Raw genomic sequence first — 11,728 nt, 5'->3', positions numbered from 1 at the left:
TTAAAAGTTTTTTTTTTTGTGTTTTTCTTTTAGTTCTTTGCCCAATTTTTCCTGTAAAGCTGGGATGGCAAACTTTGAGGGCTTTCTGGATTTCCATGGGGGAATTTTCAGGGGAGAGGTTTCCGTAGGTTGTTCTGATTCCAGACCCAGGTCTGTTTGTGGCGCTCGAGGACTGGAGTTTGAAACCGCGGAGAAGCAAGGGCTGTCTGTGTCTGGCATGACCCTGCCTGGTGAGGATTGATTCTGGTCAGGTTGATCCAGACAGACCCACTCAGTCCTGGTTTGTTTTTTTTCCTGTTGCATGCAGGGAGATGTAGTTCCCTAAGAGACCCCCCCCCCCCCCCCCAGAACATTGCTCTGTATGCAGTGGGGCAGAGGCGGGACTGGATCGGCTTCTCTGGCTTGACACCCCGGGAGTCCGACTGCCTGGTCAGTTAGGTTCCAGGCCACGGGTTGCGAGCTTCCCTCCGGATCTGTAGACCGGTGCAGAAAGCCAGTCCAGCTTTTGGAATTCGGGGGGGGGAGGTTGTTAGCTTCCAGGAAACGGGCGAATTCGCTGGGAAGTGTTGATGCTGGCTAGGCTGCTGCTTCAGCGCATTGATGCTTACTGCTTTGGATTGGTCAGGCTCATGCAGGTTCTGATTGCTTTGCCTCTTATTGCTGATTTGATTTCCCTTTGGGTTAAGTACATTTGCTGTATTTTTTTTCTTTGCAATTTAATATTTAATAATCTTGCAAGCACCCATTTGAAAAGAAAAGTGCACACACAAACTCCCAATTTCCAACAGGCAAAGAGAAATAGTGTCTCCCTTTCTGCTTTTCACCAAGAGCTGAATATTAATACGTGATATAATGAAATTCCATTTCTTCTGGAGCAGGGAGTTAGTAAAATGGTGCAGATAAGAAGACATTAAGTACCTCTTTAAATGTCTCCATCTTATTTGTTGCCATTAGATCTGAGCGTACTGATGATGATGATGATGGAGGGTTCTCTGTGTCTGCAGCCATTCCTATGGCTCCGGCAGAGAGAAGGTAAAATGACCCTGAGAGCTGGCCGCTGCATCTTCCTGCGGAGGCTCTCTTTACAGTGACATCTGTCAGGGGGACCCTGCGAGTAAAGGTGGTGCTGCCTTCAGCCCCACCTGTTCTGCCCTTGGGTGAGGGCTGGGTGGCGTCTTCCTCCTCCCAGGCCAGCTGCTGCCTGTCTGATTCTGGTTGAGAGGAGGACAGGGCCCATCTGTCGGTGCAGCCTGTGACAGGTGCTGTGGGGTAACCACAGGTATAAGCTTACTGCAGCCTGAGGGGAGGATGGCTGGAGGATAAGAGATAGGATAAGGCCCCCAGCCCCTTCCTGGCGTCTCTGTGTGTGACCTTTATCTCCTGTACCTCATTTCTGCTCTGGCACTGGTTCTCTGTGTGTGTGACCTTGGGGGGGGGGGGGGGGTCGCTTTATCTCCTGTACCTCATTTCTGCTCCCGGCTCTGGCACTGGTTCGGTTGAGGCCCTTTCTCACTGAGCTCACCTGTCCCATTTCCCTGTTTGTGAAACCTTAAACTCCTGTCCCTCCTCCCCTTCTCTCTCCATCATCCCTTGAGCTCCTCCTCTTTTTCATCTGCAATCTCTACTGCCTCCCTCCTCTTCCTCACCCTCTGAAATCCCTTAAATTCCCTCCTCCACTTCCTCTCCTTATCCTTAATCTCCTTACCCCCCTCTCTCTGTCATCTCCCCCATTCCCCTTCCTCCTCTCACTGTCACTCACTTCCCCATCCTCTGATCCTTAACAACGCCCTGTCTTCTCTCCCTCCTGTCCCCGTCTCATGATCCCTTAGCCCCCTCCACTGGCTTCCTTCCCCCACGTCTCCCTGTCCGTAACCCTGCTGCCCCTGGGTAACCCTCTTCATCATTTTCTTGTCTTGGGGCCGGACGCTGCTTGGTCAGGAAAAGGATTTAGAACAAAACACAAAGGAATCTCAGAGAAATGCCAAAAAAACCCCTGCTCCCCTCTTCTGGAGCCAGCACAACAACGTAGGGGCCCGTTGACCCCCCTCCCCGTCTCCTTCTCTGTGCCTCCAGGGTCTGGCATCCCGTCCCTTGTATGTGTCAAGGACTGGCTTGATGCACGGTCTCCTTCTGCCCCTCAGGCGGCAGCACCCAACCTGGGCTCTGATTCGACCCCCGCGCTCGAGTGACGTCGCTCCAGCACTCGTGTGGGCGGACCTTGCCGCCGCAGTCCCTGCTCAGAAGAGTTGATGTTGAGTTTAAGGACATGGGGGGAGTCTTAAGCGCTCTCTTCCAAAAGCCTCTGAATTACGGGCAGATGGGGGTCGAGGGGGGGTCTCTGTGCCCTCCCTGGCCCCTGCGGTCATTCCTCACATGCAAGGCTTGGATTTGGGGTACTCCTGCTGGGGCGGGTGCTCTCTTCCTTGGCTGTTGCGTGGAGTTGCATCATCTTGTTGTGAATGGAGCCGGCTGCTCTCCCCTCCTCCTCTTTGTGTTACGTTCCCCCCCGCCCCGGAGTCTGTGCCGCCTGTGAAAACCGGGCAGCAAAGTCGTTTAACCTTTTTAACTCTGTGGCGTGTCCTCTTTCTCCCCCCCCCCCCCCCCTCGCCCCATGTGTCTGTGGCGCCGTGCACCCTGCCGCCTGTCTGTCGGCCTCACCCCTCCTTTTCAAGCATGTGCGTGCCTTTCTGTAATGCGGTTGCTCCATGGGGTTCTCTCGAAACACAGTGCGCGACGTTGCATGAGCACGAGGTGCCGGCTCTTATCCTGTCTCACTGGTGCACGCAAGAGAGAGAGAATCCTTTGCACGCGAGCGCCCGTCGCAGCTGGTGCAGATCCAGATGTGTGAGGGGAGCAGCGAGTCCAGGGGCGCGAGAGGGTCGTTCCCTGGGCTGGGGAGGATGCTGCTCTTCCAGGCTTCCTGGTGGACTCTCTGACCGTCTCCCGGGAGCTCAGCGCTCTGTTCCCCGGCTCTGTCACTCTGTGTGAGCTTTGGGGGCCAGTCGCCTCCTCTTCTAATCCCCTGATCTGATCTGTGCTTTCACAAAATAGGATAGCAGCAGCCAAAGACCAGCTGTGCCATCCGGTCTGCGCCGCGCTTCCAGTCCACGCTGCTAAGGCTGTACCCCGGCCGTAAAGCAGAGCCACGTGGAGGAAATCGCCTTATGCAAGGCAGATTTTGTCTACATTAATCCGACTCCCATGTCCCACCACCAAGCACCGTTGCTGTTGGCCGTGCGTGTGGCCTCCAAGACCTCATGGGCTCCCTGTGCCTCGATTTGAATCCCCGACTCGGTCTCTGAAAAGAGGATTATCCAAGGTTTTTGTATATATATATCCCAGCCAAAAAAGTGTTTGAAAGCAGGTGAGACAGGAAGGAGGTTCGTGTCCTGGGAGGAGATCCTGCATTAAGCAGAGCTGGGGCTTCCTGCTCCCTGCCCTTGGGATTCTCTAATGCATGGGTTGGGTTTTGGTAACTTGCTGCTATTAAATATTCAACAGACAGGGTCTGGCTGCAGCCGGAATATGTGTGTGTGTGAGAGAGAGAGAAATGTAGGGAGCGAGGGGGAGGGCGGGTTTGTAGGAGCCATGGGGAGCGGGGGTGAGATGTCAGGAACCCGTGTCCTCTGGAGCGGCAGGCTTGGGGTGTCTGGGTTAGTTACCAGACTGGCTGACTGGGGATCCACAGTAGCAGTAACCTAGGTGCCCGGGGTAGGCTGCCTATATACCTCCCGGCTCCAGGCGTCGCCCAATTGAGGGCTGGACATAAGGAACCCTTGCCTACCCACACCTGTGCTGGACCTACAGTCTCCGCAGCCCGTGGAAATGCTCTTCAGCCGGCTCACCTTCCTGATCGGTGCTGGAAGACCAGCCATGTCGAGGCCTGCCCCGGACACTTAGGTACTTCCCTTGGCCTCAGGTCCCAGCCATGCACCTTCAGGCTCAATGTGTGTGTGGAATAGCTGCAGCATCAGATAGAGAAACCTGGGAAAACTTGGACCAACCCAACCCACTTGGGGAGGGCCCCGGCTGCAACATCAGAGATTTTGAAAAGCCTTATAGAGACAGCCCAGGGCGTACAAGCTGAACTCCAGACCTTGCAGCAACAGGTGTCCACCCTTCATGGGGCTACTCCTGCCTGCTGAATCAACCATAGCGTCTTGGTTGCCCTTGCCTGAAACGTTTGGACTTAAGATGAGCTGTGGGGATTTATTCACCAATTCTAACTCTGGTTCCATGGTGCCCCTACACCTGTCGCTTGGATACCCTCCAGGTAGGGTTCACAGGAAGTCTCTTATCCAAGGTAGCCCCTAGCTTGGGTAGCGCCCATGCTGGATCACGATGACACTGTCCTCAAGTCAATTCCTTTACAACTACCCGTACCTGGCATTTGTGAACAAAACTGAGCCTAGCGGCCGTGAGACTCTAGTGAAGGTGGAGATCAGTCACGGAGTTTGCCACAGAGTTCTGGCAACTAGAATGAGGCTGCTCTTTGACCACGTTTTCGTTGTTAGACTGGCGCCACCCTGAATTAGTCCAGATAGATCCTCCACCCAGCCTAGAAGCTCTGTTCACCTTGAGCACTAGGATTGAGGGAGAGGGTTGTGTGAACTTCAGTTAGGAAAAAGGGTTGGAGTTGTCTGGCCTCAGGAGCTAAGCTGTGCCCCCTCCATGCCAAGAGCCTAGGATGGTTGAAGGTGCCAAGCGCCACCTGTCATATGAAGAGGAGGAGAGAAATCGCCAAGAGGGGTCATGTTTGTTCTGTGGCCTTCCAGGCCAGCTATTATTCATCCTGGCATTAATCTACTTTACAGACCTTGCCTTTGCTGGACAGTAATATGTCCTTACCTGCAAGAAAGGAATTTGTCAAGACCATTAATGGCGTCAGGCCCACTGGTCTCAGACATGGGACCCCTAGTCTTGACTAGGATCCATAACCAACAAGAGCAAAGCCAGTTAGTACAGAGCCTGAATAAGCTCGTTCTTATTATTTTGGGGCTACCCTGTTTTGAAACGACAGGAGCCCCATGTCCTTTGGAAGATCTGACAACTCATGTTTTCCTCAAGGTACTGCCTGCCTAACATTGGGCTCCAGCAGCTGGACAGAGGAAGGTCCCTTGAGGAACCGAAGGTGTGCTTCAGTGGTTGAAAAATGGAACCTCTTGCCCAGAAAGAACCACGAATATTGGGGTGAGTTTGATAAAGTGGCAGACAGTTTGGCCCCCACTGCTCGAACAGCCTTCAGGCTGGAGCTGAAGTTCCATTTGGGCAAATTAATTCTCTGAGGACAAGCACAGGATGGTAGTCCTCACCCATGGGTGACGACATTGGCTGGAGCCCTAGTCTGGAACTTTGATCTCTCCGAGCAGGAGTTCCATGTCGTTTCACCGATCAATTGGCATCAATGGAGCTTCAGACAGTGAAGAGATCAAGGACCACACTGTTACTGTGGAGGGGAGAGCTCATCCTCACCACATTCAAAGGAACCAGTCTCCATGGGCAGGAGCCCTGGGTGATGTAGCCCCCCTTCCTTCTTGCCTGTAATGGCAGCGCAGTCTCCTTGAGAGAGAGGATGAGCAGGATCTTGGGCAAGCAGCTTGCTGCTGCACCTTCGGTGCCATGCCCAGTAACTGTTGCCCATACATATCTGTGACCTGCAAACCATTGATCTACCACATCAGGGACCAGGACTGCCATTGAGTACCATGGTCACCCTGGACGCCATTGATACCATCATGGTGCGGAACTGCCTTTGATGCTGTAAAGGCCTTCTGTGCCGAAGGCATCGTCTTGATGAAGAGGAGTCAAGCGCCTTGGGCTTTGGGGTAGTGGCACTGACCTCTAGTGTTGGGGACCAGGACTGCCATCAGGCATCATAGTCCCCCTCAGGGCCATCTATGTCTCCGAGGTCTTAGATGCTATTAATGTCCTTGAGGCCGTCTAGGTGCGGGCATGGCTATTCTCTAGGCCAATAATTGCCACTCTTGAGGACGAGCACCATTAACGAGGCACTGAGATTGCCATTGAGTGCCCTGGTCATCCTCGAGGCCATCTATCACTGGAGTTCTTGAGCCCACTAGTGCCACTGAAGCTCTCGGGCCATCCTGCTTGTCCTCTGAGAAAGCAGAGTTGCTTACCTGTAACAGGTGTTCTCAGAGGACAGCAAGATGTCAGTTCTCATGAAACCCTCCCGCCTCCCCTGGGAGTTGGTTTCTCCATGTATTAGCTATATCATGGACTGAGTGACTCTGTGTAGGGGGCAGGGTGATGACTATAGCTGCACATGCTCAGTAGGGCATGTTTGAAAGTTCTAGAATCTTTGAGATCAAAGTTCCGGACTGGGGCTGCACCCCATGATGTCAACCATGTGTGAGGACTGACATTATTATTATTATTATTATTTAAATTTCTTATATACCGGCATTCGCGATGGGAGTTGCATCATGCCGGTTTACAAATAACAAGGTGTGACAACAGAATAAATACTTAATAACTTAAAAACATTAACATGTGATAGAAGAATAAGGTAGCAGTTACAATAAAACAGGGATAAAATGCAACTTGGAATGAAGAGAAGGCAAAAGAGAGATTAACACTGAGATAACAAAAGAATGACCAAGGTAAATAGAACCAAGGTAAATAAACCTGCTACCCCAGGAGAACACCTGTATATAGGAAAGCAACTCTGCTTTCCTTATCTGAACCAGAACTCTGAACCCTGTGAGAGTATCTACAGGACAACTAGGGTTTATTAGGGCCTCCACTTTGCTGGCTGGAGCTCCTGGTAGGTCTCTTCGCCTACCAGGCATTGAACGCCTTGACGAGCCAGAAACATTATCCACTCCCTCTGACCAATAAACTCCTAGAATGTCTTCAGACTCTCTTCATTTTCACCAAAATGTATCTTCGGGGCAGGGGTTTTTATAACCTTATTCCCATTTGCGAGATTGAGTGGTAAACAGTCTTTCGCGCCCATTACAGCCACTTGAGTATTTGGGTGATGCCCTTTGGCCTTGGCAACACCACATTTCAAAGTTGAGTAAACAAGGTATTTTGGGACATGTGGTCATCTGCCTGGACGATATCTTAACTTTCTCAAGCTACCCAACCCTGCACGAGCAATGCGTGAAGGTATTGGACTGCCTGTGACAACAAGGGCTGTATGTCAAACTCGCAAAATGCCAATTTGACAGATGGACCATAAACGCCTGCAATGTCACTGCCATAGTGGACTGACCTACTCCAAAGAACAGGAAAATGGAGAGTTTCTTCGAGTTTGCCAATTTTTCCTGGTGGTTCGTACAGGTATTTTCTAAAATCGCATCCCATTGACCGATGTTTTGGAAAAGAACACCCCCCCCCCCCCCTTTTCAGATGGGACTCGGAACAGGTAAGCTTTTTGCAGCCTGAACAAGGTGAACACCTTTATCCCAGTCTTGGTGAATGCTGACCCTAAACTACCATTTAGTGGAGACCAAGGCATCTAGAGAGGTCATCTGTGCAAACTTATGGCAGAGGAAGGGGCCCGGGAACCCTCTGCACCCTGTGCTGCTTCTCTTTGATGTTGACTGCCGCCAAAAGGAATTACCACATCTATGATAAGGAGTTGCTAGTAATTAAAACTGCTTTTGAGGAGTCGTGACACATCCTAGAAGGAGCACGGCATCAAGTCAAAGTGTACACCAACCACAAGAATCTGGAATACCGGAGAATCTGGTGGAATGTGAGCTCCTGGCAAGCTTGCTGGTCACGTTTCTTTTTTTGACCTACTGGCTTAGCTCTCAGAATAGCAAGGCAGATGCTCAATCTTGGAGGGATGTTGGAAGAGTCAGCAGCAGCTACCTGACCTTTAACTAGAAAGCTTCATCATGGGTACCTTACATCTGGATATCGTCGAGCTAATCAGAACAGAAATATCCAAGAATGAATTTGGCCGGACTCAATGTCAACAGATAATGGAGACAGAACATGAGGGCGAGTGGTGCCAGTGAAAAGGGTCTCTACAAGAGGCAGAACCTACATGCGCTACAAGGATCTGCCCTTCTGGAGGCCTTTCTGATGTGTCATGATTCTCCGCTGGCAGGACTCTGCAAGAGCAAGGAGATGGTTAGCTAAGACTTTGGTTAGTCAAATTTTAAAGCCAGGATGTCGTGGAGTACGTATTGTCATGAGAGGTCTGTGCTGACAAGCTGCCTCCGTGGCATTGTCAGAACCAGTGAGTCCTGGCAATGGATTTCTCAGGAACTTTATTACCACCGTCCCAAGGCACATCCGCAATCCCTAGTTGTGGACTCTTTCAAAATGGCTTGCCTAGTGGCTGTTGCTGGTCTTCCTTCCTCTCTGAAGTAATTTTGAATGCATGGGATACCCTCCCACATTGGTTTCGAACCAAAGTCACCAGGCTCTCAGGCGTTCAACTTTCGTTTGTCGTCTGCCTACCATCCGCAGTCTTATCGGGCAAACAGCGCACCTAAACTAAACCCTGGAAAAGAGTACCTGTGGGGTGGTTGTTTTGCAGCTGCCAGCAAACCAACTGGGCGCAGACCCTTCCTGTGGTGCCATTCATGTACAGTAACTTGTATGCCTAGACCTCACTGTTCTTGGCTAGCCAAGGAGTTCAGCCATGTTCTCGTTCAGTGGACTTGCACCCTAGCAAAGGCAAAAGAATCCCAAAAAGAGTCTGCAGGCAGGAAACGGGGCTCTGTGGTTTTTGTGGTCGTACATAATCCGGATCTCAGCTTGCAACGTGAAAAGCCGGAGGCCCTTTGCCAAGCTGACCCAGAAGAATATGGGACCATTTGCCGATCAGCCTGGTAGCCTTCAAGGTTCTGCTCCCAGGTAACCTGTGTTTCCAGCTAGGGTTTCGGATCTCCCTCCTGAAACCCTACGAGCCCAACCCATTTCCAGGACACCAACGCTTCCTTCTGATACCTGTTACAGCTCGGGGCTATGAAGAGTTTATCGTCCGCCAAATCTTGAATGCAAGGCATGTTTGGGCCATCTGCACCACTTTAAAGATTGGGGAAATCTATGACCCAGTGGACCCACAACTGGGGAACCAGCAGCACATTTTCACGCGGGCAAACTTTTTTTTTTTGCCCTGCTTCTATAAGGAAAAACCTAGGAGGGGTCAGCAGGATTGGGGCATGTGTGGTCAGGAGTGGCGGGGGTGGAGCCTGTGTCCCCCGGACCCCAGGTGTAAAGCCCCTTAACCTCCGGACACTCCCGGCATAGCTTCCCCGCAGCTTGCTGCCTCCTAGGGCCTGGTCGAAACCACCTCCACTTTCTGTAGCCCTTTTTATGGACCACACCGCCAGCATTTCCTGTGGGCGCTGGCTGATGTCATCCCAGCTCTGGTGTATAAGGAAGGTCACTTAAAAAAAAAAAAAAAAAAGGTCAGTCACGATGGTGCTCTTCTCTGCCTGCCGGGCTTGCTTATTTATTTGTTTATTTAACATTTTTATTTCGCCAATCATAGTTTTTAATCAAGTCAGACAATAATGCAAATTAGTAATAACAAAGAGGTAAAAAACACATAAAACACAAATCAAAATAATACATCGTAAATAAATATCATAGCACAATAAGACTGAAGTCTCTCCTCATTGCTTATCAATTAATTAGCCATATTCTTAAGCATACTTTCCTTGTAGCCGGACAATTAAACGGACTCTCATTGCTGGTTGTCTATAATCAGTCAGAAAGCTTTGTGTCCTGCTTTTGCCTTCCTGCATCCTCTCGGACTGTCTGCTGCTTACCCTGACCCTTGCCTGGGAGTCTGACTTCGCCTGCCTTTTTGTTTGCTGACTGCGGCCGTGTCCACATGCTGCTTGACCGCTCTCTTGGCTGTTCCTCGCCCAAGTCCTGCTGGCCTCCGAAACAAAGCTCCCGACCTGCCGTGGAAAAGGCCGGTACAGGTGAAGCCTAGTTCCCTTCCCAGTCTGAGCGTGTCTGCCTGCTGTTGACGTGAGCCTAGCTGGTTGGCCTAGCGGGCTGCACCCGTCATGCCGCGGTCTAAAGGACTCTCAGTCCGTGACGTTCGGCTATGGGCGCTTGGGGTTACCCACAAGATTGGATGACTCTTGGGAACACCACAGTAACATCTGCTTAAATCAACCTTGGTGGAGGCCGCCCATGCAGCCGCTGATGAGACCAGCACCGGGTGTGTCGTCAGATTGAAGGATCCCATGCCTGACGCACCTTTCCTGCGCCAACAGTCTGCTGAGGTCTGTGCCCGTGGAAACAGTGCTAGACTGATCCAGAGTCCTGATCCTCGCTGGAAGTCCAGCCGTGGCAAGGCCTCCTGAAACCTCAGCTTTCTAAGGCCACTTAGTACTTCTCTTGGTCATCAAGTTCTGGCTGCAGCCTGCACCTTAGGGCTCGACCCGTGGGGAATAGTTGCCATCCTGAGCAAAGACCCTGTGATGACGAGCGAGCGGATGCGTGTTAGAGACGCGAGGGGAGCGTGCGCGCACATGTGTGCGCGCGCGCTCCCCTCGAGATTTGAGCGTGTGTCTGGGTCGCAAGGGGAGCATGCGTGAGGGATACACGGATCATTCTCCTTCCATGTCTCTCACACGCTCTCTTCTCTCTCATGCAAACACATGCTTGCTCCCTTTCCATGTATCTTATGCACACACTTGCTCCCCTCACGTCTTTCTCACATATGAACGCTCGCTCTCTCCTCTTGCAATTGTTTCTCACACACACACACACACACACACACACTCTCCCGTTCCCCTTGCATGTGTCTGTCTCTCAAACATACACACACACTTGCCTCCCTCGCATATGTCTCTCTCATACAAAATCACATGCAATGGGAGCGAGTGTGAGATGCACACAAGGGAGCGAGTGTGGGAGGAGAGGGTGTGTGTGTAAGAGACGGGAGTAAAGAGAGTGTGTTTGAGAGAGAGTTATCCTGGGGGAGTTCTGTGCTACTACGGAGCTCAGAATTCCCTTCCTGCTCAGATTCTGTGCAGAATTTGGCAGGCTCCGACTTGCGGCAAAGATGGAACGGGTCCAAGTGTGCCTCGCAGCAAGGATGGAGCAGGCCCCGGTGAGAGCGAGTCTGTGAGTGTAAGACTGCGAGGCTGGGGATGAGAGAGGGAGCCTATGTGAGGAGATTGTGTGTGAGAGATTGGGAGCTCGTGTGTCTGAGAGGGTGCCTGCGTGAGGGGATGTGTGTGAGAGAGACATAGGTAGCCTGTGTGAGGGTGTATGCTTGAGGGAGAGAGGGATCCTGTCTGGGTATGTGTGCATGAGAGAGAGCGCCTGTGTGAGGGGTCAAACTCTGGGAGGGGAGAGAGAGTGGCAGGTGGGGCAGTTGGAGCCTGAGAGGAGCCAGGCCAGGGGAGTAGGGAGAGAGGGAGGAAGACACTCTTACAGTGAACTTCTAGGGAAACTCCGCTTCTTTAAATAATAACTTTTTGTATTACATTTTAAATGAATTACTGTCATGTTTTGTGTTATTTTGGCCAATATAATATATGCAGAATTTTGCAGAATTTTAAGTTTTTGTGTGCAGAACTCTTAAATATTTTTGAGCAGAGTTCCCCCAGGAGTAAGAGATGGGAGGGAGTGTGGCAAAAGTGTAATGTTTGAGAGAGGAGGAGGCATGGCTGGAGTGAATCTGTCTCCAGCAGGCTGCATGTGGCCGGTTAGCTCAGTTGGTTAGAGCGTGGTGCTAATAACGCCAAGGTCGCGGGTTCGATCCCCGTACGGGCCA

At 51.5% G+C, this 11,728-nt stretch overlaps 1 non-coding gene across 1 annotated transcript; it reads left to right on the top strand.

Annotated features, from left to right (window-relative positions):
- The first annotated feature begins 11,654 nt into the window (after positions 1–11,654).
- Positions 11,655–11,728, top strand: TRNAI-AAU. Its single transcript has one exon. It is a non-coding gene; the product is annotated as a tRNA-Ile (tRNA).

Source organism: Rhinatrema bivittatum, chromosome 16 (assembly GCF_901001135.1).
Source record: "Rhinatrema bivittatum chromosome 16, aRhiBiv1.1, whole genome shotgun sequence".
In the NCBI taxonomy this organism is placed as follows: Eukaryota; Metazoa; Chordata; class Amphibia; order Gymnophiona; family Rhinatrematidae; genus Rhinatrema; species Rhinatrema bivittatum.
Note: the sequence above shows the minus strand (reverse complement) of the source record. Positions and strands in the feature narration are given on the sequence as shown.